This window comes from Natator depressus, chromosome 5 (genome assembly GCF_965152275.1).
Source record: "Natator depressus isolate rNatDep1 chromosome 5, rNatDep2.hap1, whole genome shotgun sequence".
NCBI lineage: Eukaryota > Metazoa > Chordata > Testudines > Cheloniidae > Natator > Natator depressus.
In genome coordinates, this window is record NC_134238.1 from 104031256 (window position 1) to 104054415 (window position 23160).

The window sequence follows — 23160 nt, forward strand, 5'->3', positions numbered from 1 at the left end:
TGCAAATCCTGTGTTTTTCCGCATTTTTTCGTGGCAAACATATTTCCACGATCCCTCATGATCACCAAAAACCTGAGGGTGAAGGTTACACATGGAAGGATACATTGCAAAGCTACCCCCTTCTGCACTCCATTTCATACTAACAATTGGGCTTCTTGCCACTGAATATGGTAGAACAAGTTGCTGTAAGTTTCCAGTGTGGAAGATGAGGTACAAAAATACCACTCTAACTCACAAAATGTTAATATTACTTCATAGGCCCTGATAATTCAGTTATACCACTAATCTTCTGTAGTGAGTAATACAGTAGATAATCCGGATTCAGAAATAATTACCATGAATCAGAATATTAATTGTACTGCTGTGAGGCCCCTTATTTCCTTATACATAAACTGCCTCTCTAAGCTTCACTTATGGTCTTTCGTTTTCTTTTTCTCCACCTGGGCCTATATAGTCTCACTTTATTTTTCTTACTGAAGACAAAGAGTTGGGTCCAAAGCCCAGTGAAGTCAAAGAGACTCCCATTGACTTCACTGGGCTTTGGATTAGGCCCAGTTTACTATAAAAGGCAAATAAATATATTGCCATATTATAATGTTTCACAATTAAAGGCATACTTAAAATCCTATTGTTTATCCTTTAAGGAAGTTTTGTTCAATTAAACTGTTGATAGCGTGAGTCTGAAAGAAATTAATTCTTGCCATCATGGAAGGAGGGGCTAAGTCAGCTATACATATTGATAACTGGGCAGCCTTATTCATAGAGTCATAGAGAACTACACACTAGATACACATTGATCTGAATGACAGCTGGTCACATATTGAATTACTTTGAGTACCTCAGATTTTCCCGTTCTGTACACTTACACAGTGTAAAGACAGTAATAGGAAAGAACTGCTACTGTAAGCTCTGTAGGGCAGAAAACATCTCTGTTATGTGTCTGAACAGCACCTAGCACAGTGGGGCTCTGAGACAGGATCACAGCCGCTAGACACTTCAACAATACTACCACCACCACTAATAATAAGGTTATACTTTCTGCTAGCACAGTCAATCTTTTATGGGCTTTAGAATTCATAAAGACACCTGCAGCTGCAACTAAATGCTGAACACAAGGTTAAGTAAATTGTACATTCCTCACTTCTTCTGGTAGAACTGAGTCAATTGTACAATATAAAATGGGCATAATATTATTTCCCTACCTCACAGAGGTGTTGTGAGGATTGCCAAAATCAAATTTGTAAAACTCTTTGAGATACTTGAATGATAGGCAAAATAGCACATGATATTACTAGTGCTATTATTAGACCCAGCATGATACCATAAATTAGATTAATACTTTGTATTTATAAGAGCACCTTCCATTCAAAGATCTTGAACCAATTTAAAAGCATTAAATTTATTAATCCACATAACACATTTGTGAGGTAGGGAAAGTGTTATTATCTGCAGTGAACAAGACAAAAAGAAGCTAAGGGTCACATTTTTTAAACTGGCGTAACAATTTTGTTCCTCTCTGTTTCCTGGTGCTATATTTTATATACCTTTGGCTTGATTTTCACAGGCACTAAGGGATGCAGAGCCCTTTGGCTTTACTTGAAGTTGTAGGTGTTCAGTACGACTGGAAAATCAGGATCACAGTGTCTGAAGGTGGGCAATCAAAACAGAGCGACCCAAAACTTTTGAAACCACTTTTGAAATCCTTTCCAATATCACACACTGAGTCAGTGGCAGAGATACAAGGGAGGCCTGCTAATCCTTAGACAGCACTCTTGCAGAATTCATAAACAGATAAAAAAATCAAAATTCCTGTCCAGTTTCAAAGAAAACAATTCTCATTTTCATCAGTAACTTAACAACAAATAACATATCCCTGGAAAGACTGTGATGCTATTTTGTTTTCTTCTACTTAGTGTTAATCTAGTAATGAAATTGGTGTTTTACCTCAACCTTGTGAACTGGAGCTCCTGTTGAGAGAGAGAGAGAGAGAGAGAGATTTTCAGCAAAAGGGGCATAAAGTGGAAATTTGGGTGCATTCATTGGTAGTTCCTGGAAAGAAAACTGCTTGGATATTGCACAAAACCAACTAAGAAATATTTCACCCTGTAATAACTGAAGAATGTGAAGAAAGCATTTGAATTAATTCTGAAGTTAAGTTACAATATTGTTTTGGCACGCAGTATCTAACACTAAAAGTTGTGTGGAACAGCTTATGAAGAGGGGAGAGCATTTCTGTTTTGGTACTAAGTATCAGAGGGGTAGCCATGTTCGTCTGTATCCACAAAAACAATGAGGAGACTGGTGGCACCTTAAAGACTAACAGATTTATTTGAGCATAAGCTTTCATGACTAAAAAACCCACTTCTTCAGAGAGTTTTTTTTACACATGAAAGCTTATGCCCAAATAAATCGGTTAGTCTTTAAGGTGCCACCGGACTCTTCATTGTTTTTCTGTTTTGGTGACTCTCCAATACGTAAAGTCAAGGATCTTTATTTTACCTGGGAGACAGAGTGCAGGGGCAGGACAGAAGTGGGGAGGATCTGTGACCTAGCTTGCAAATGATGACTTAAATACAAGATTTATCCAAATGCTAATTCGAGTTAATTACTCCTTTGGGGAAAGGTTGGCTGCCTGGAATTTTATCCCTAGAGTTGAAGCAGTACAAATCATAAATTAAAGTTTTTTAATATTTAAATACGTAGCTTTCTTTTTCAGCAGCCATCCTGCTCTCAACTTCAGAGATGCTTTGAATTCCATAATTTTTGCTGCTCTTTTTGACCAGAGCAGCTATCTGAAAATTCAGAGACTTGTAGGTTGTTCCAATTGGGAGGAGAAACTTAGAGTAAGGTACTTTTTGATGCAATTTTCCTTACTTACAAAGATTTTACATAAAGTTCTGTTTCCCTGAACATAGTAGGAATCAAACAGCAAAAGACAGTTTATTTGCTCACTGTGCCAAAAGCTGCCTTTCCATCCAGCTTTCTCTCAGGGCCACAGCACTATCACTTCTGTTACTATCTGCTTGGCTTTCTGGATGCCTCCCATTCCCTACTCCTGGGGGAATTCTGCACTACTGCATGCATGCATACTTAATGAGCCATCCATATTTTTTATTTTTCACAGAAAAAGCTTCTGCCAAAATGTTGCTGCAGTTCCACCTTTTGTCCACCGGAGGGCACTGTGGCAATAGAACACAGCAGCAGCTCCCAGCCAACTAGGAAGAGAAAGAGCCTGACTTCTGCAGAGCCTGATAGGCCAGGTCAGGAGACAGGGGCTATGGAGAGACAGACAGTGTGGGATGCTGGGGGCGTGGGTCAGACAGGGGCTCATAAGGGCTAGTGGAGGAAGGACAGACTGTGCAGGGACCGAATGGGAGTGGAGGCACAGGGACACGGGGGGAGTGGAGGCACAGGGCCACATGGTGATGGGGGAGGGGGTTCAGAGCTACAAAGGAATAGAGGGTGGCTAAGTGGGGGTCACAGAGACACATGGGGACAGGGGAAGGAGGTGCAGGGCTACATGGGGATGGTGAGAGTAGGTGTCTGAGTGGGGGTGGAGGGACACGTGGACAGGTGGTGCAAGGATACATAGGGCTGGAGACATACTTGGGGAAAGGGGCAGATGTGCCTGACTGAATGGGAGAGGCTAGGGGTCAGCCAGGGTCAGTATGGGGGAAGCTCCCTAACAATCCTCCCTGCCCCCAAAATAACCTGTTCCATACTTTTCCCATGCATATCCAACAACCCTCCAAGTTCACACCCAGGCTCCTTCCCAGTAATTTACTTCCCTCTCCCTCAGCTCCTCTGTTACGCCTGACTCCCCCAAACCTTTGTAATGCTTCTGAGGGGTGTGGGAAATACGGTTTTGTACTGTAGTTTAAATGAATTATTACCCAGATCTCTGTATTAATATGCCTAGTAAAGAATCTTTTTGTCAAAAACATTTCCTGAATCTTTTTTGTTATCTGTATTGTTACAGACATACTTGCTGACAAGTATTTTGAAATAAATGACCAAAAATAATTGAAACTGGTATGATTATATTGTGTTATTTTGACAAGTAAAATATGCAGAATTTTGCAGCATTTTAAAATATTTTATGCAGAATTTTAATTTTTTTTCCACAGAATTCCCGCAGGTGTAGCTTCCCCAACACAGACACTCCCATCAATCCAAACCCTAGACTCTCCATTTGAAACTTCATGAGCCATCTGATTCAGTTTCTACTCAAGCTTTTACATGTTCTTTTGCTTTGGGTGCTACTACTTTGCTTCAGCCTTTTCTTTACAATGTCTTCTTTACATTTATCCTGAATGAAAGATTATGGTTATGCTTGATGCAAGGTTTAAGTGATCCCATAACACTGTTCTGTATTTGTACGAGCATCCACTAGGTACTAGACACTTTCCAAAAGCTTCAAAATGGTCCTTGTTCTGAGAAGCTCGCAATCTATGACAAACGAGTAGAAGTCAGAGAAAGAGGAATAACAACAGTCCATTTATATACAAGTGAACTTGATTCACTGCAGGCAGCATGGCAGAAGTGGGACAAATGTAGACAGTGTGGGGGCCTTTTGGATGAGCTCAGGAAAAGGGGGTCATGCCACACATACGGACTAGATATGCCAATAAGATCCTGTCCACTTTGCTTTTATTGCAGTCACATGCTAATCCTCCTTTCCTTGCAATTTTCTGGGCAGAGGGAGGAGGCAAAGCTGGGAGCAAGGGTAGTGGCTCTCATTGTAAGATAGTCTGACCAGTTTTAGGACAGCAAGATGAGGCTCACAGCAGGAAGGAGTTCTAACCCAGCTCTTCTTCCCTGTGTCCACAGACACCACCCTCTTGCACAGCACCAGTGCCCAATGGTACTTTCAAAACCTCGTAAATTAGCTAGTCCATAAGATTATGTCCCCCTGGGATGTGGGCAGTTTCCTAGTGCTCGAACATGGTTAATTTTCCTACATATAAAATGTGAATTTCTACAGGATGAAACCTCAACATGTGGAACATTTAATTTGGCACATTTTAAGAGAGATTTGGGAGTGTAGTGAAAGTGAATTGCCTAATGTGTGTTTGCAGCTGTTAGTAAGTAGCTAGCTAAAATCCCTAAGCAGGCAAACAATATGGCATCTGGGTTACAATTATTTTTGTTTTGTAATTCCATCATGAATCTGTCGGAAAAGGTTACTAAACTTCTTCTGTAACTGTTGTTCTCCAAGATGTGTTGCACATGTCCATTCCACTCTAGGAATGTGAGCACCTTGTGCAGAGTTGTCGGAGATTTTTCCCTCAGCAGTACCTGGCAGGGCAGTGAGAGAACCCTTTGATGTCTCCCATAGCTGCACCCAAGTATGAAGGGTGGAGCTGTCCCCAGACCTCCTCAGTTCCTTCCTACCAGAAAGACTCCAATACAGAAGGAAAGAAGGGAGGATTAGTAATGGTTTCTTCTTCAAGCGATTGCACATGTCCTCAAGCAGTTCGAACTGGAGGAGGGCTTGGAGTTTACTTAAATCTGGCATCATCTCTAGATTGATGAGAGGCAGCATAGTGAGAGGGAAGCATATGGATCAATGACCAGGGTGCTGTCTTACAAATGTCCAAGCTGGGTATATGAGTCAGAAGGGTTGTGGAAGCTGCCTGTGATCTGGTCGAATGAGGCAACACTCTATTTGGGGAGCATTACCAGCCAATTGGTAACATAGAAATACAGCTAGAAATCCAGGAACAGATCCTTTGGGTGGAGTCTGGATGACCCTTTATTCTGTCTGAAACCGCAATGAACAGTTCTGAGAGACTTAAATGACCTAACCTAATCCAGGTAAAAAGCTTAAAGCTCTTCTAACATCGAGAGACTGAAACTTTACTTTTCTTTTAACTGAATGAGGCTTTGCAAAGAAGAAAGCAAGCAAATTGCTTAGTTAATGTGGAAATGGAAACCACTTTAGGCAGAAAGTTTGGGTGAAGCTGAAGTTAAACCTTATCTCTAAAGAAGATCATACTAGGAGGTTCTGATACTAAGACTAGCAATTCCCCTGCTCTTCTGGCCAAAGCAACAGCAACCAAGAAAACCACCTTCACAGAAAGGTATTACAGAGAACAGGCTGAAATGAGGAACTCATCAACTATGCTAGAACTAAATGTAAGTTTAATCGGGGAAGAGGGCTGCGTACCTCTAGATAGCTGTCCAAACCTTTCAGAACCCTGATGGACATAGGATTTGTGGGGGGAAAATAGCATTTATCCATGGCCAGGTGGAAAGCTGAGATAGCTACCAGGTGGACTCTGATGGAACTAATAGTTAATGCTAGTTGTTTTATAAACACTATATATTGGACTAGGAGCTCAAGACAGGTAAATGCCTTTCGGTATGGACCAAATGGAATCTTTTCCATTTAGCATGGTAAATAGTCCTAGTTAAAGGCTTTCTACTATGAAGAAGAACTTCCTGCACTCCCTTAGAACAACAGAGATCTGGCTCTTGGCTCATTCAGATCAGAGGGTGCACTCCTAACAAATGTGCACATACTTGGTACCCACTCTGAGTGGGAAGGATCCAATGGGCAAAACAGACTCCATGAGCAGATATTTGAGTCTGGCTGCCCTTTCTTTCTTTGGGGGGGGGGGGTTGAACCCCTACAAATATGACAGTTATCACTCACATGTTCCTCCCCCAGACACTTAAGGCAGCTGGGGCGATAGTCATTCACTGGCATAGACTTGTTACATGAGTGATAGAACTTGAAGTCAGGAGAACGAAGCATGATTCTGCTACTGGTACTGACACCCAAATGGTAACCAGGGAATCCACACTACCAAATACTAATCTAAAGTTACTCGTATCTAAACTATGTACAAAATGTCTAAACTAACCTCAAACTGGCACAAAAGGTACTCTTTACACTAAAGAGTGTAGGACTTGCAAACACAAGCATAGCAGCTCCAACAACCATCAGAGGTGGAAGGAAGGAACTGGGGGGAGGGGTCAGGATGGCTCTGCCTTTTATGCTTGCGTGCACTGGCATGAAGAAAAAGAGGGCCCTCACACCACCTGACTGGGTATTGCTGAGGGAAAAATCTCCGACAACTGTGCCTGAGGCATGCACACACCTACAGTGGAATGAACATGTGAAATCACTTGAAGAAATTATGCTGATCACTTCTTCAGATCCAACCTTTGCACTGTAATTTACAATGAAAGTTTCTGTTTTAATAAGACCTGTGTCCCTCACAGAAATACTCTACATAAGGTTGAGCTTTCTGCAGAAATCTCGCTTTATATTTACATATATATAAATCAAGTGAAAATTGTCTTTTTTCCTATTAGCACCTCTGCAGGAGACAAATAAAAATCTCTCTTCTTTGTATCTATTCACTGACTCAATTAAACTTGAGGGAAAATCATGTCAGAAAAATTGACTGCAGCTTGAGAAAAATAAATTGAGAGAAACCACAAGTGTGCAGAAGTGGGTTTCCATGCAACTGATATCACTTCTAGAAAGAGCTAATCTTGTTGTCCTTAAAATTTCATCTTGCAGTCTCTACTCAGACAAAACATTGCCTTGATTCAACAAGTTTTGCTTGAATAAGGGCTGCTCAGAGTATTTAACTGAGCGCTATGAACCCTTAAAGGATACTATACATTATATTCTGTGGCTTCAGTCGTATCCAGGAAATGTCACCCAGCAGCCTCAGAAGTGGGGAGGCATGGTCAGAGCCAGCCGGAAGGGGAAGAAAACCTGTGGCCCCTTTAAGGAATGTACTTTTCCCAACCCTTGTGGCCTGGAGTAGCAGACACTTGATGACTGCTTGGTTGGGTAGAAAGGTCCAGGATAAGACTATTGGCTCCTGTGTACCCAAGGGGAAGATTTGTAAGTCCTTTCGCTGGCCCAAAGGTGCCATTCTGTGCTGAGAAGAAACCCCTCCTGGGATTAGAATTGGCCCAAGCCTCTGGACCATGCTGTGAGCATCATGCTAGTCACCTTTTGGGGGCTGGGAAGGAATTTTTCCGTCACTACCATATTGTCCTGGCCGTGTGGGTTTTCTCCACTTTCCCTTCCCAAAGACATGGTGGGTAGATTAGATTGTAAGATTCATTTTTGCTGCAACTTGACAGGTGTCAGTACAGGTCAATAAGGGCTCCAGGTCGCTAATACATTGGGATTGGAAACAGATTAGGAGATGGAAGGCAATGAGATTGGTGCTCCTAGAAGAAGAGGGGAATGGGGTTAGCGCTCCTAACATCTGGTACAGTGAGGTGACAACACCCTCTTTCACAACCCCTCAACCCTGTAACCAGGGGAGGGTGGTTAAGTCCCAGCTACAGTTCTGGGAACAGGTGGAATAGATGGGTGGGGATCTGACAGCAGCCCTCCCCATGTTGAATTGTTTACAAAGGAAGGATGGCCTGCACTGGATGAGTCATTGCTTGATACTTCCCAGATGTGTTAAGTAAAAAAAAGTTACAGCCTAGTTAAACCACATTGCTCATGTCCTGTCCGTCTGACTCTGGTGGGTCCAGGACAACTATCTATACAACCTTGCATGTGTATGATGATTACAGTTGCAATGGCACAGCAATTAGAGACATTTTCTAGCCACAGGCACCTCGGGGAGGGAGGTGGGGAGGGAGAGGGAGGGAGGGAATATCTTCCTATTGAGCCACAGTTGGCTCTTTTATATGTATTTTACCCCCATATGATTTCAATGGAATTACTCTTGATTTACCCTGATGCAAACAACAGTAGAATCAGGCCCACTGTGTTATCCCATGTATCATCAGACTAGCCATGATAATAGAGCTGGAAAAGCACAAAAGTCATGCTTTGTTTCAAGTGAACTTATTTCTTGATGTTTCCCCCACAGCATGTGAATTTCCAATTTTCAATTCCTATATCATTCTAGATATTCACAACAACTTTTGTTCTGGTTCATTAGGACACTGCAGTAACTTCAGAAGAAAAGCTGCTTTTCTAGGCATTCCCTGGCACAATTTTAATACTGTTTGTCTCTGTTATTAGCATATTGACTACCACAGTTCCATTGCCTGTAAGGTTGGATTAAGATTTTGAAAATGGAATAAAAAAAAGCAGTTTACAATTATAAGGAGCTTCCGTTTTTTAGATAACGATGACTTGGATGATCTCATTTTGCACATTTCCTGACTTCAGTTCAATACCTAGATTATGAAACCACCAACCTTGGCTGGTTAATGGAGTTTAGAGTTATGAAACAGAATAAGTCCTGTGATTAAAACAGGGGCTATAAAAATCATAGAACTGCTGGTTCTGCACCATGAACTTGTATTTCTATCAGACTCCAGGTTTATAGTCTCAGTTTACCACCTCGACTTTATACCCCCTTGGGACAAATGTTCTCTCATGACCTTTAATTATTATAATCAGAGTGAAATTTCAGAAATGGACATCAGTAGCCATCTTATTAAAATAAATTCTCTTGGGTAATTGCTCCATTATTATTTCTCTTTATTACTTTCCCCCTATAACTGAGGTGACCATATATTCAAATTCTATGCAGCTAATGTGACTTTTTCCCATTAAAAATAAAACACCCTACACTACATAGGGATTTTCCTGCTTATTTAGGTCAATTCCATAGTCTCTGTAATTGAACTATTTAGACTTCAACTCCTGGTGTTTGTGCATGTCAGTGACGAGGGACTGGAGTGGACTACAGGTTTTCAATGTAGTTCTGACATTAAATAATGAAGAGGTTTTGCGTGTTATCCAACTGCTCCCCAGTGTTCATGAAGATGAATCAAGATGATACTGTGTAGTGAATTTAAATAAAGTTTTATATTGTCTTTTATTGTCCAAGTGGGAGTCATAAAGCAGCTGATGGAATGAAGGATGTGGGATGGATTGGAAGACTTTAGGATATAGTGAAAAATCAGTGATGCAGTGATTTGTTTTAGCAGCTAAGATACAGTAGGTGTACATCAAGATTTTTAATTAAGCATTATCCTTTCACTTCAACTTTGATGGCATCTCTTTCTTGCTATTGGCCTCTCAGCACCAAGTCCTCAGAGAAGAAGTGCAATACAGCAGGTGTCCAAATGACTCCTCCTCCTCGATCATAATGTTGATGGTATATCTGCTAACCTGCACAAAGCTGCCTAAATTGCAAGTCTATTGTTCCTCTACCTCAGGAGGCTGATAGTCTCTCACTCGAGACTGTTAATTACAAATTGCTGCTCTATCTTTAAAACAGTTATTGCTGGGCATTGTGCTTACTGCCTCGATTTGTCTCAATGATTTCAATTGGACTGTTCAGAGGAGTAGGTACTGTGACCCTGTACGTAGGTGGTTGCAGGTCAACTCCCTGAATAGGGCTGGCATGATAGCTCATCCTTTAAATGTAATTGAATAGTTTGTCATGTATTTTATAAGGCATTCTTGCTATTCAGTTTTTTAAACAATGTCACTGAAAGGGTTGCTTGGAAAAAACAGTCTATGTTTTTGTTTCACTTCATTCTGATAAAAAATAATTGTTTAATATCATTTCCTGTTTAGAACTTGGCCACTGCTTACAAGTTTTACCTTCCAAGCACAAAATAGAACCTATTAACATAAGCAAATGAAACAGAGTTGAACAAAAAATGCTGACCAAGCGGATCAGCTCTAGTGGTGACAGAATGAACATATATTGTATGGTTAATAGGGTTGGAAATCAAAGATAATGTATTAGGGAATTTTCAGAAATGGATGATTTTATATTTTGTATCTAAACCAGTATAAAATAACTTCAGTTAATTTTAGTTGATACTTTGCTTGCATGTATTAGAGATTTAAAAAAAAAATCACTCCCTTTCAGAGTAAGAACCTCAGACCAAGAAGCTCAAAAGGTAAACTATAAAATGATTGAAGATACAGTTGATCTATTTAGAAGCTGTTTACATTGTTTCATGTTTCCACTTATACAGTATGTGCTCATGTTAGTTGTGATAAAGATCATGATCATTTTTATTATGTGTGAATAATGTAATCATAAAGAAACAAGGCCATTTAGATTTCTAACTGATTACTGAAATGCACATTACGTATAACTACATTGCATTAAACAACTAATGGCAATTTAATTAGTTATTTCAATGAGAAATAACGTATATAACAGAGTGCTGGCTGTAGTGAGAGCCATCTATGTAGGGAAAATAAACAAAATATGTTATAACATAGTAATTACAATAGACCTTTCGTTATTACATGGTAACTGTGTCAATTATTTAAAAACTGCACACCCTGTAATTTATGGCTGTTATAACGGCATGTATGGTAGTATAGTCTAATTGACATTGCATAATTGTGAAGGGGCTACACACACAACTACAGTCAGCCACTGCATTTCATTTACAAAAAAAAATAAATGCTGCATTATAGTGAGAAACATCTGCCAGGGCAACCTTGCAAGAAGCTGGAACATCAGGTTTGAGGATACCCTATTTTTACCACTTTGATTACTACGAAAGATACTTATTGTACCTGAGTGTGTTACCAGAGACCATATCTGGTTTTTAAATACCAATTTGCACTGAGTTACAAGTGTTAACACATGAACAGGATAACAAAGTAACAAAGGGATTAATATTAATTGGAACTGTAAGTATCAGAGAAGGTGTCTCAAGATCATAAATAAGATTCAGTAAGTGCTCTAAGTGAGACTATTTTTCGGATCTGGCACGTGACTAAAGATTAGCAAAGCTAATGAACAGTATTTCTAAAGGTCTGAAACATTGGTCCTCAGAGTGCATTCGTTTTTATGAACTAGTGTCATAATTGTCCTCATAAGTAAATGCAGTAACTAAGAAGTTTTGATCTCTCACAAAAAAAAAATTGCTGCATTCCTTTGAACAAAAATAGACATTCATATGAATTTTATGAAAATAATGTGTATCAAGTTAATATCTCAGCAGTTTTGTAGCATCATCCTGCTTTTTCAATATTTTAAATATCAGATATTAACATCATTACTTAAAAATTTGGTGGAATTTCCAGCACTTACTGAGTACTGTATCTAGGCCAGCTCCTACTTAATTACAAAGGAAGGTAGGTTTTTTAAAAAAAAAAAAAAAACTGATGTGAGGTTTGAAACAGACCCTTTAACTACCAGACCAACTAAAACAGTAGTCAGAAATCCCTGGAACAGGGAACCATCCAGACAGAGAAGACTGGACAAGATAACCCATAGCTTGGTTAGTCTGATTACAGAAAAAAAACACTTCAGGAAAAGACTCTATAGATATTGTCCAAATGGAATATGAATGAAATAAAGCTGCTTGTGAAGAATAATTTTATTAATTATCTTTGAAATATGGATCAGTCTTCAAAAGCTTTGTCCCACCGCAGCAAAATTCAAGTAAGAAGCTACTCATTAGACTTTTTTTTTTTAATGGCATCTGCATCCTGGCGATTCCCATTGTAAAATAAATGTTTGAACACATTGAGTGTCCAGAAAGTCTTGTAAACTAGTTCATAAAAAAATGTAAGGTCTGGAGTCAAACCCAAGATCAAATCTCAAACCCAACCAAAGATTTTTTTTTCTAATATAAATATTTCAGACTAGTCTCCCTCACCTCCCCCATTCCAGTGTGCCACAAGCTTCCTATCTTTGCTGACATTCACTTCTGGTCTCATATCAGAGAGACAATCTCTGCTACAGCAGTTACAGTTCTCCAGTTTTAGGAGTTGTGAGGCTGGTGTATTTGGAAGTAATTCTGATCTCCAAGAAGGGAGGTGCGTGGGAGGAACCCTAGAAAGAATCTATCAGAGTCCCTGATCCTTACCATTCTAGTTAATGGGAGCTTTGCTATTGTCTTCAATGAGCATGGATGCAAGTCCAAAGAAAGTGTCAAACACAAGGCCTTCTGGGGATTAGGATGAAAAAGCAGGGGATGACAGAAATTGAAAACAGGAAACAAGTTAGGAAAGGGAAAGGCAAATGGCTGTGTTATGAAAAGGGAAGCACATAGATAGGAGACCAGCTAACCCTCTGAACTTTAGAAGAAGATAGATCTTTCCATCTAGGAATCTATACCAAGGCTCGTTCACCATGGTCTACAACAGGGGTCAGCAACCTTCGGCACACAGCCCATCAGGGTAATCCACAGGCAGGTTGTGAGACATTTTGTTTACATTAACCATCTGCAGGCACGGCGCCCTGCAGCTCCCAGTGGCCACGGTTCACCATTCCCGGCCAATGGGAGCTGTGGGAAGGTCTTGTTTGAAGATGCTGACACTCAGTTAGTAAAGGCAGCATATTCCACAGTGTTATGGAGTTTCTCTTATCAGGAGAACCTGGAGATTTTTCTCTGGGGCCTGATCTCATGCCCACTGAAATTACCCGAAAGACACTCATCGACTTCAGTGGGCACTGAACAGACCCATAGTGAAAGTGTCCAACCTTACCCCAAACCCTACTTGCATACATTTACTGAGGAAAACCACCTAACTGTAGATCACCTGTAGACTTAACTGAAGGAACTAAAGATAAATAAAACAATAATAAAGGGCTTTGTCAATAAAACAGCAGGAAATGAGAAACGAATATTTCACAGACAGGTCAACACATGAATAAGTGTGTACACACATCTGCACACATAATGCCCAGAATGCAGGCATAACTCAGGGATGTTCCTGGGGCACATAACTTTTTCCTCAAACATAATTAGTCATGGGCTTAATCCTGCAAGGCGCACTAAGCACTCTGACCCTGATCTAGAAAGCATTTAAGCATTTGCTCAACTTTAAGCATGAAGTTGAATCGGACTATTATCTACTCAAAGTTAAAAATTTAAGTATTTTGCTGGATCTTGCAGCATCAAGATCAGTGAGAGTAAACCAGTTTGCATTTATTATTTATAACACAGAAATCAGCAGTGGCCCCAGCAACGGAGAGCTGATATGGTAGGCCCCCTTTATCAAGCAGACTGAAGGCCCAATACATCAGAGCACTTATGCATATGCATAACTACGAGCAGGTGAGCAGCTTAACATTTCAACTGCATTTAAGTTCTTTGCTGAATAGAGGCACAAATATTGATGTTCCTTTCAACACATTTCTCTTGATCCCATCAGGATCAGATATATCAGTCTAGAGTAATACTCACTTCCAGGAATAAACCTGGATTTCTAGATAGATGTTCCAGCAAGAGAAGTTAAGAGAATGCACTGGTTTTGCAAACCCTCACTACCACCAGTCCAAAGACCAGCATTTTCACTAGCATCAAAAGAGTTCCCTGATCTTTACATATTTGGTGAGAGTCAAAGGTAGGAACCCTCAGTGAGATGTTCAGTATGAAGTGAAACAATATATTCAAAAATGAGTAATCCCCAAGTTAGTAAAATATGGGAAAGGTCTAACAGACATTGACATTTGATAACCTAATTGTCTGCCTGAATATTGAAACATTTGCATTAATGTCCACCGGCAAAACACTAACAAGACTGATCTTAGATTACTTTTTCCTCCCATAGTAACAGTAGCTGTATTGCATCTTACATATGGAACAGCATTGTGTTTGATACTTATTTGTTTTATCACTGAAAAGGGTATAGCTAATGGATTCTGAATAGCATTATCTTGTATTTACCTCTGAGTGATGAAAATAATCATCTAATTAAAAGTTTATTTCTACAGATTAAAGCATTATTAAAATGGATTTTAATGTGAAATTGAACATAATATATTCTACAGATGAAAGAATTGTTTTTCATCCTGATTTTTTTATCATTTGAATTTATTTGAACTACAAAATTTTTGTAGGCTATGAAACATGCTGTGTTAATTAGCATTACTTAGGGAGAAAAAAAGAGAGCAATTTATACTGTTTAATGTATAATTCTTTAAAACTGTATTTTCGGTGGGATTTATGTAGTACCAGAGTTTTTATGAAACATTCTATAATACTTCATGCCATAAGAATATAAAAAAATAAATGTATCCTGAATGTAATCTTAATCTTTAAGCAGAAGACACAGTGTAATAAACATTAATCTATAAAAAGGGTGAGGATAATTCCGAAGACAGATCCTAATTTTAAATAACGTCTCATGCTTTCTATACAGTTGCGCTTTAAGGGCTCCATTTTTACCTTTCTTCCTAAATCAGTAATACAGATTTGTCATTTGCAGATTTTATATTTATATAACATTTCATTCTAAGGACATGCTTTGGAAACTATAGGCCGAATTTTGCCATCAAGTAAGCAAGTATAAATGGATTTGCACCCTGGCTGAATTTGGTCTTGTGTACATACCATTAAGATGTCAACTTGTATAGCACTCTACAGAACAGCTGGGAGCAAACATGGGAAATTGTTGCTCCTGCTATTACAGAAAATGCCATTTGATCTTTCAAGCCATGCAGAGCAGGCAGGACCTTGGTTTAGAAGGTCTCATCAAACACCACATATAATAAACTGGATTATGTTTCATAGCCTCTGAAGGATGAAGGACTAGCCAACCCCATGAAATTTCAAGGTGTAGTTCTAGGGAATCCAGGGATTCCAAACTCTTCTGCATCTATTTTGGCTTGGGCTGCCATAAGAAACTGCATACTGGCCTCTAAGTGGGATGGTGCAAAGCAATATTAGAATATAGCAAAGAGATAAAACTTGTCTGGCTGTTGGCCTAGTTTCCTTTTATTTATTTATTTATTTATTTTATCCATCAGCCTAGGGTTTCTATAAAATTGCTCTGAGGGGGGATCCTCAAGTATCTACATGGAGCATCAAAATTCCTCATTAATAATAACTCTATTTGTGTTTGCTTACATCAGTGCAAAATTTGGACTGAGTTTCCCTATATGTGAGATGGGGATAATAATACTGGACCTGCACTCTTGCTCTCAATAAACTCCATAAGAATTTTAACATTTACTTCAAAGGTTGCAGGATCTGACCAATTTACCGTACTGTGAGGCTTAGTTAATTAATGTTTGCAAAGTATTTGGAAAGAAATCCCTAGATAGGAGGTATTATATAAATGGCATTATTTGTAAATACTGTTTTGAATTTGGAAGGTGATAATTCTTGTCGTTGGTATTTTTTAAAAGTAACTTGGCTGAGAGAATGAGCTTTATTACTTGATAACTGTAGCTGTAACACTTTATCACAGGGTTTTAAGTATTATTCTCAAAAGACAGCTTTGTTGAGACCCAACAACCCAAATACAACATGATCCTTTGACAAATAGAGCACAGGAGAAGATGCCAGCTTCTTTGAAAATGTATTTTGCAGGTGGATGTTAGCTGTGTCTGAAGATAATGCAGCACTTTTAAGGACCTTCAAAATATTTTTAAAATAGCAATACTATTTTTCTAAGGACTCAATTTATAATACAGTGTGTGGCCATTTCTTCTTGATTGTCATGTGAGAAAAGTGTGTAGATCACTTCTTTGAGCAAACAGTATGGGTTGTTTTTGTTTGTTTGTTTGTTTGTTTTTTAAAGGGTTCACTATTGTATTTTTCCCTAGTGGACTGCTTATAAATGGCTGCCTTCTGAGCATACAGACCTAATCTCAATTCCAAAAGAGGTGAAATTGACCAAAAAAGAGAAATACCTAGATGAAAACAAATACAGAAAATCTGTAAAAATATGTAAATAAAATAGAAAATATTGTCAAAAACAAAAAAGGAACAAGGATTCTATGATTATATTTCTCAAGCCTTAGACCAGCAACAAATTATGCTGTGTATTAACAAGTATTGTATATTTCATGTGTGTGTGTGTTGGATGTCTGTTAAGTATTCAAGACTGAAACAACAGGCTCAATTGAAATTATTTAATCAAAGATTATCACTCAGAGATTAATGCAGCATACAGAAAGAATAGATACATTCCCACCTTTGGTGTAATGTAAAGAGCTGGTCTCTGTTTCTTTCTCCTGTCTCTGGGGGGATGCTGGCAGTTTTTTCCCCCAACCTAACTTCCAACCCCCCCTGTCTTTTTAGGGTATGAGAAAAAAGAACCCTTTCTGGAGGGAAAAACATTTTCCCATGGTTAAATTTACCATGTGGTTTGTTCTCCTAATTACTGATGGAATGTCTCGTACAGTGTGCACTTTACCTGATAGACGAATAAAAAGTAATCTCTAATCTGGTCATTATTACTAACAGTTGTGAAAACCAACAGTTTTAAATGAGTTAAAAAACTTCTTTCAATGGATCATTATTTCATCCATTACAGAACTCATCTGTAATAACAATTATTCCTTATTGACCACCCAGTTTTGTTTATAACATATTTCTGTAGACACTTTTAGTAGTTTGAGGGGGTCTTTTCTATGGACACCTGGATTCCCACAGACCTGAAGATGCTGAGAACACAGTCCAGTACTCAGTCATATTAAATTCCTGTATACGGATCACTCACAGATTAAGAACCAACACTCTGGGCCTTAGAATTCAAACATACTCTTTACTAATACCATAAAGATTTTGGGAGAATAATTCAGAAAAAGAGGACTAAAAGGGTTACTATACACATGCACTCATCCCCCTTAATTCTTGTCAGGTCTGTCTATTGCCCTTTTAACCTATCTGAATATGGTCTGTTTCAAGTGTTTCAAGCAGATTTATAAAGCTTTGTTACAATCACTTATCATGGCTTCTGAACAAACCCTCTGGCTAACAAGCCCAAACTGGGAGACAACTCAGCACTGCTTTTCACTTTCAGTAACACAGCTTTACTTGGTCAGATCAACTTCTGTTTTGTGCTTTCTAAGCCAAAACAATAGGAATAAGAGCATATAAATTTCAACCATTTTGTATAGAAGACCTCCTATGCAGAACAAGCTAAAAGATCATAAAACGGTCATGCTTCAAATCTTTAGTATTAGGAGATGTTATTGAAGAGAAAATATTACTCATCCTAAAAGGACTTCACCCAAGATTTTGAACCTACCTATAAAAGGATTGGAAACTGCAATCATGAAACAACATTTGTGTAAGTTATACCTCCCCTTTTGCATACTTTTAGCTTGTTACATAGCCCCTAACTAGGTCAGACCAATTGGAAAGATGGACTCCCTCACTTTCCATCATGCCTCCAAAAATTTGAAGATGGCTTTATAAAAGATGCATCCTGGCTAAGCCTACCTGAGTTTTGTGTGAGTAAAAGCTATGTAAGCTGCCTAGAGCTGTTTTATTAACTCTCTTCGTGTCCAGGAATAGTCATTGGTGAACTGCAGTCCCGAAATTAGAAAACAAAGACAAAGAAACTTTGATGGACCAAGGAACTTGAGATGATGGTGAGATCTGTAGTAATATTTTCAAAAGCATCTAAGTGACCTAGGAGCCAGAAGCCTAAATCCTATTGACTTTCAATGAGATTGAGGCTCCTCAGTGCCTAAGTCACCTTTAAAAACAAGACTTTGGCCCTGCAATTCTCAGCAGTGCCTAAATATCTTTAAAAATCTGGGCCTAAGCGACTTGCCCAACGTCACACAGAAAGTCTGAGGTAGAGCTAAAAACAAAACCTAGTTTTCATATGTCCCTGTACAGTACCTTAAGCACAAAACCATCATAAATGTATCTCAGATTTTATCTTCCACTGTTATAAGGCCAAATGAGTACAGTATCTGCCTCAGAGAAAGGCCTAAAATTCTCCGTCTCTGAGAATGGAAAAACTGACGGTGAGGAACCAACTGAGTTTTAAGCTAACTACTTGAATTCAATGCCCCTCTAGTGTTCTGTTTGTTATGGGAAAGGATGGAAAGAGAAGATTATGAGTGTTTAGTTTAAGGGCGTTTTAACAGATTCAGAAAATCTGGACATTTCTTTGTGCAAGATGTAGCTCAGGTACTGCATGTGATATGAGTTACGTGGCCTGGACAGCATTCAAAATTGCTAACAATTTTGAAACAAACTTTGGGTGAAATCCTGGCTCTAGTTAAGTTAATGGGAGTTTTGCCATTGACTAATAGGATCAGAATTTCGTGCACGATCTCTCTAGTGTTATCACCAATGCTCACCATTTCCTTAGCATTTTAAGAATTTATCTGAAAAGATACAATATGCCTCTGACTGCATTTGGGACTCAGTTATTGTGTTGTGGTCTTAAAAACACTTGCTGCCTGAGGGATACTGCTGTATATTTGCTTCAGATGTGCTTTTACCTTAAGAATTTTCCTTTCTTAAGATTAGGAGTGTGTCTTGAACACAATAATTGTGATAAGCTAAACATTTGCAAGATATAATTTTAAAGAGTGTCCAGTTACTTTAAGTACTCTTTAAAAAGAGTATATTAAAGACATCTTGTTTTTGTCTTCAGGTATGTTTTCTGTTAACTCCTATTTGATTTCAACAATGCACCCTTTCATTTAGGTGTAAGGAGAGCTACCAAGCCACATCTCTGAGCCATCCAAGAAAGACCTTCAGCAAAACGACAGTCTTGACATTTCAAACTTGCTAAAGTTAAAAAATAAGCACGTTTTTGGGAGAAAGGGGTTCTGAGCGAAATCCTTTAAACTCTTATTTTTACATCATAAACAGAATTGAGAAAATATAGTGTTTATATTCAGAATTTATTTCCCCTCAGGAATCAGACAAAAGTATGATTTTTGTTTGGTTTTGCCAGCAGTACTGATTTCCTCCTGTAGCATTAATGTTAATGTAATCCCCACTTCGAGTTTTCCAGCTGCTGGAACTCTGCACTGAGCCTCTAAGTGGGTCCTACGCTATGGATTACAACAAAAATGGCTCGGGACGGAATGGATTAGAAAATGTTGAGGTCAATACAGAGGTTTCTGCATGGGGCAATACGGAATAAGCAATTTGCTGGGTCAATGATGAGTCAGGGCTGCTCAGCCCCTCAGCAGGAAGGGACAGCCTGACACAGAGACAAAGACTAGTATCTATGAAGACTCTCCCCCGGCACACAACTTTTTTATTTTTATTTTTTTAGTAAGCCAGCCAACATTCACAGTGCTGCAACATTTGTCTCTGGACTCATCCCCAGCATACCATCTGCCTGGGAAGGTGCCAGAAAGGGAAGTGTGTGTGGGGGGAGGGGGGGAGGGTTAGGCATAGTTGTGAATACTGGGAGATGGAAAATGTATTGATTTGTTGATGTGTTCTTGTTCATTAGTTAACCCTAACCCTTTCCTTGTTCAGATCCTGTTTTCCTGTTCCCAGTAAAGTCCATCTTTGTTATATTATTATTTGGGGGTGGGGTGGTGTCATTTCTTTGCTGGGGTTTGTGTTGATGTACTTGATTATTTGTGTATTGAGTTTTATACTCCATGGTATTCATTTTCCCCAAAGGACTGCACTTCTTGTGTCTCAGGCAGAGTGAGCAATCACCTTGAGTGGAGGCACCAGGCATCACAAAATCCATGGACCCAATCTACATGAGAAGAGGCCACTCCAACCAGCAAGCACCAGAGAGGAAGCTTGAGACACTTCTTGGGGGAAGGAATACTATAATGATAATAAATCATTTTATCCAGAACAATTCCCAAAGCACTTTACAATCTCTAATAACTGATGTTATTTTTATTTATATACTCTCTCTATATACTCTATTTACCAGGATCATTTTATCCATCACTGAAATGCAGCCAATTCTGTGGTGAAGTTTGACAATTGTTAGACAGTGTTTAGCAGCACTACCCAATAGTTTAGAACAAGGAAGTGAAGACTATTCTGTCTAACTGAAACTAAAAGGTAATTTAGGTATGCAGAATGTAATTATCCTAAATAGAATTTAGCCAGAATACTAAAGCTCACCCCTCTGTTCTTTGAAAAATGGATAGTGAGATGGGTGGTGTAGATCAGCTGAGAGGCAGCACCTGCAGAAGATGACCAGTTCCTTACACGAAGATGTGGGATTTGTTCAGTATTGGTTCAGAGGGATACCTACTGAATCACCAACACCTGCCATGGCAACTACTGCAGGTGTTTCTGGGACATCTCTTCCAAACTGACCTGGCCTGACTGTGGGATCACAGCAAAGGGTGATATGGCTGTAGGCCAGCAACTTACATTTTATTCCCTCTAGTTTTGCTGTTTAAGTACAACACAATACTTTTTCTTTTACCCTTTTTCTTACAAAATGAAACTATACTGAAACATAAATGCTAGTGCTACTGAGGGGGAAGCATTGGATTCCATTATTTTACTGAATAACCATTTGCTTCATAGCTAGCCAACAGAAACAATTGGCATGAATCCACTTAAACTCAGTCAACAAGCTTCTACATAGTAAATTCTATATACATTAAATCCAAATGTTCCTCCTTGAACTGAACATACAGTCTCAATTCGAATTCACTAGATTAAAATATCACTGCAACAACATGAACCATATTATTACCAGGAGTTCATTATAATGCACTGTTGGATCTAATTAATTAAGCAAATATATGTTATCAGCTCACAGTAAGCAAGAAGGATGATCTTGTTATTTGGGGACAGGGCTTTGAGTTGGGAGAACTGGGTTCTGTTTCAATTCTGCTACAGACCCTGAGCTGGTCACTTCATTTTTCAGTGCCTCAGTAGTCCTACTGTAAAATGGGGTTAGTAATACTGGTCAGCCTAACAGGGCTGTTGGGAGGACATATTAATTACTTTTTATGATGTGCTCAGATACTATGGTGATGAATGCCATTAAACGCCTACACATAAAATAAAAAATAACTCAACATATTCCTACAATACTTTGTATGGTACAATACCTTTGTGCATAATGCACTCCAAAATACAATATAAATCATAGTATCAAAATAGATTGTAATGGTAACTTATAATTTGAAAATCTCTCTGTAAAAAGAGCACATAGTTCCAAACATTTGCTTTAGCATTGAGCTGAAATCTGGTTTCCAATAGGCATTCAGATGAACTCTAGGCAAAATTCTGAAGTTTGTCTTTGGACAAATACTGTTTCTAAATGTGATCTAGAAGACAAATAGACAGAAGCACTGCTCCTCTCCATTATACCTAAGTTATGGCTACTTTTTTTTTCTCCACTGCCTAAAGAGCCATCACAGGTTAAAGGGATGTTTGAGGAATCTCCAGTCTCATTTGGTCCCTCCCTGTGGCATAAGCTTCTTTTACCTTCCTCTGTATGACTACTCCTGTTCCCTTCTCTAGTGGCAAACACATTACTCTATCTCATGTTTATTCTTCTCCCCAGCTCTTTCTCAGACTAAGACTCTTGACAGGAATAAATGGAGGAATCATGGAAAACAGAGCCCCTGATTCTCCATTGCTCACAGTAGTCAGTTACACCTGTACAAAGATAGTATATAAAGCAGGTGTAAAGCATTGCCATTCTGATTTGGTGTTATTTTACTCGCTCTTTTCACAGGTGCAAATGACCATAGGAGATGCAAGAAGGTAGAGAACTATGCCCTAAGACTTAAGAGGTTTCAAATAATGTAAAAAAACAAACAAACAAACAAACAAAAACACCTTAGCATCGCAACTGTATGCAATGTGTTTTACTTAGTCTTTGGATTTATTCAAAGAACATAGAATACGAAAACTTATCAGAAAGTGATCAAGTTATGTGTGTTCAGAAAGAAGCAGAGATCTGGGTATTAGTAGCTGTGTGGGGAAAAAATACCTTGCAATTCATCAGTCTGTCCAAACAGCATAAAAAAATTGGCGTTTCATGTGTTTAAATAAATTCAAGCAGGGGAAAGTGAGAAGAATATTTTTCTTCAAAAAGAGTGAAATAATTTATTTCTTTGTACTATTTCCTGGCTGTTGTAAGCATTAGCTCCACTTTCACTATTATTAGTTGTTTAGAGGGTTGTGGAGATATTAGCATGTGCAGCGTTAAGATAGTCTGAATATGGTAATTTATACAATGAGATTTATTATATTACTTCTCTCCTGAAATAAAAACAGGACTACACTATTCCAACATATTTAAATGGCTGCAAAATAGTGAGATTCCATTATTTTTAATGGCATTGAATTGGTATTCTGAATTTGTTAGTGTTCTGAGGAACCTGGAGGAGCAAGTTTGTCCTTACATTACTCATTAAATGGCTCAAAAATAAAGTGACATGGTATGAAAAATACAGATGGACTGCTTAATCTGAAAATTCATAACCAATGTGAGATTATGTTCTTCTCCTATCCTTTTTATTCAAACCATGTCATTATTCTGTAATGAGACTGATATTACATGTCAGCATGGCC

General features: G+C 38.7%; 1 protein-coding gene across 44 annotated transcripts in view; it reads right to left on the bottom strand.

Moving 5' to 3' along the window:
* PTPRD (protein tyrosine phosphatase receptor type D) overlaps positions 1-23160 on the bottom strand; it is a 1647138-nt gene that overhangs the window by 755139 nt on the left and 868839 nt on the right. For all 44 annotated transcript variants that reach the window (XM_074953350.1, XM_074953349.1, XM_074953347.1 and 41 more), the window contains one exon: positions 1945-1967. The gene's annotated coding sequence lies outside the window, so the exon portion shown is untranslated. The remainder of the gene's footprint in view (positions 1-1944; positions 1968-23160) is intronic.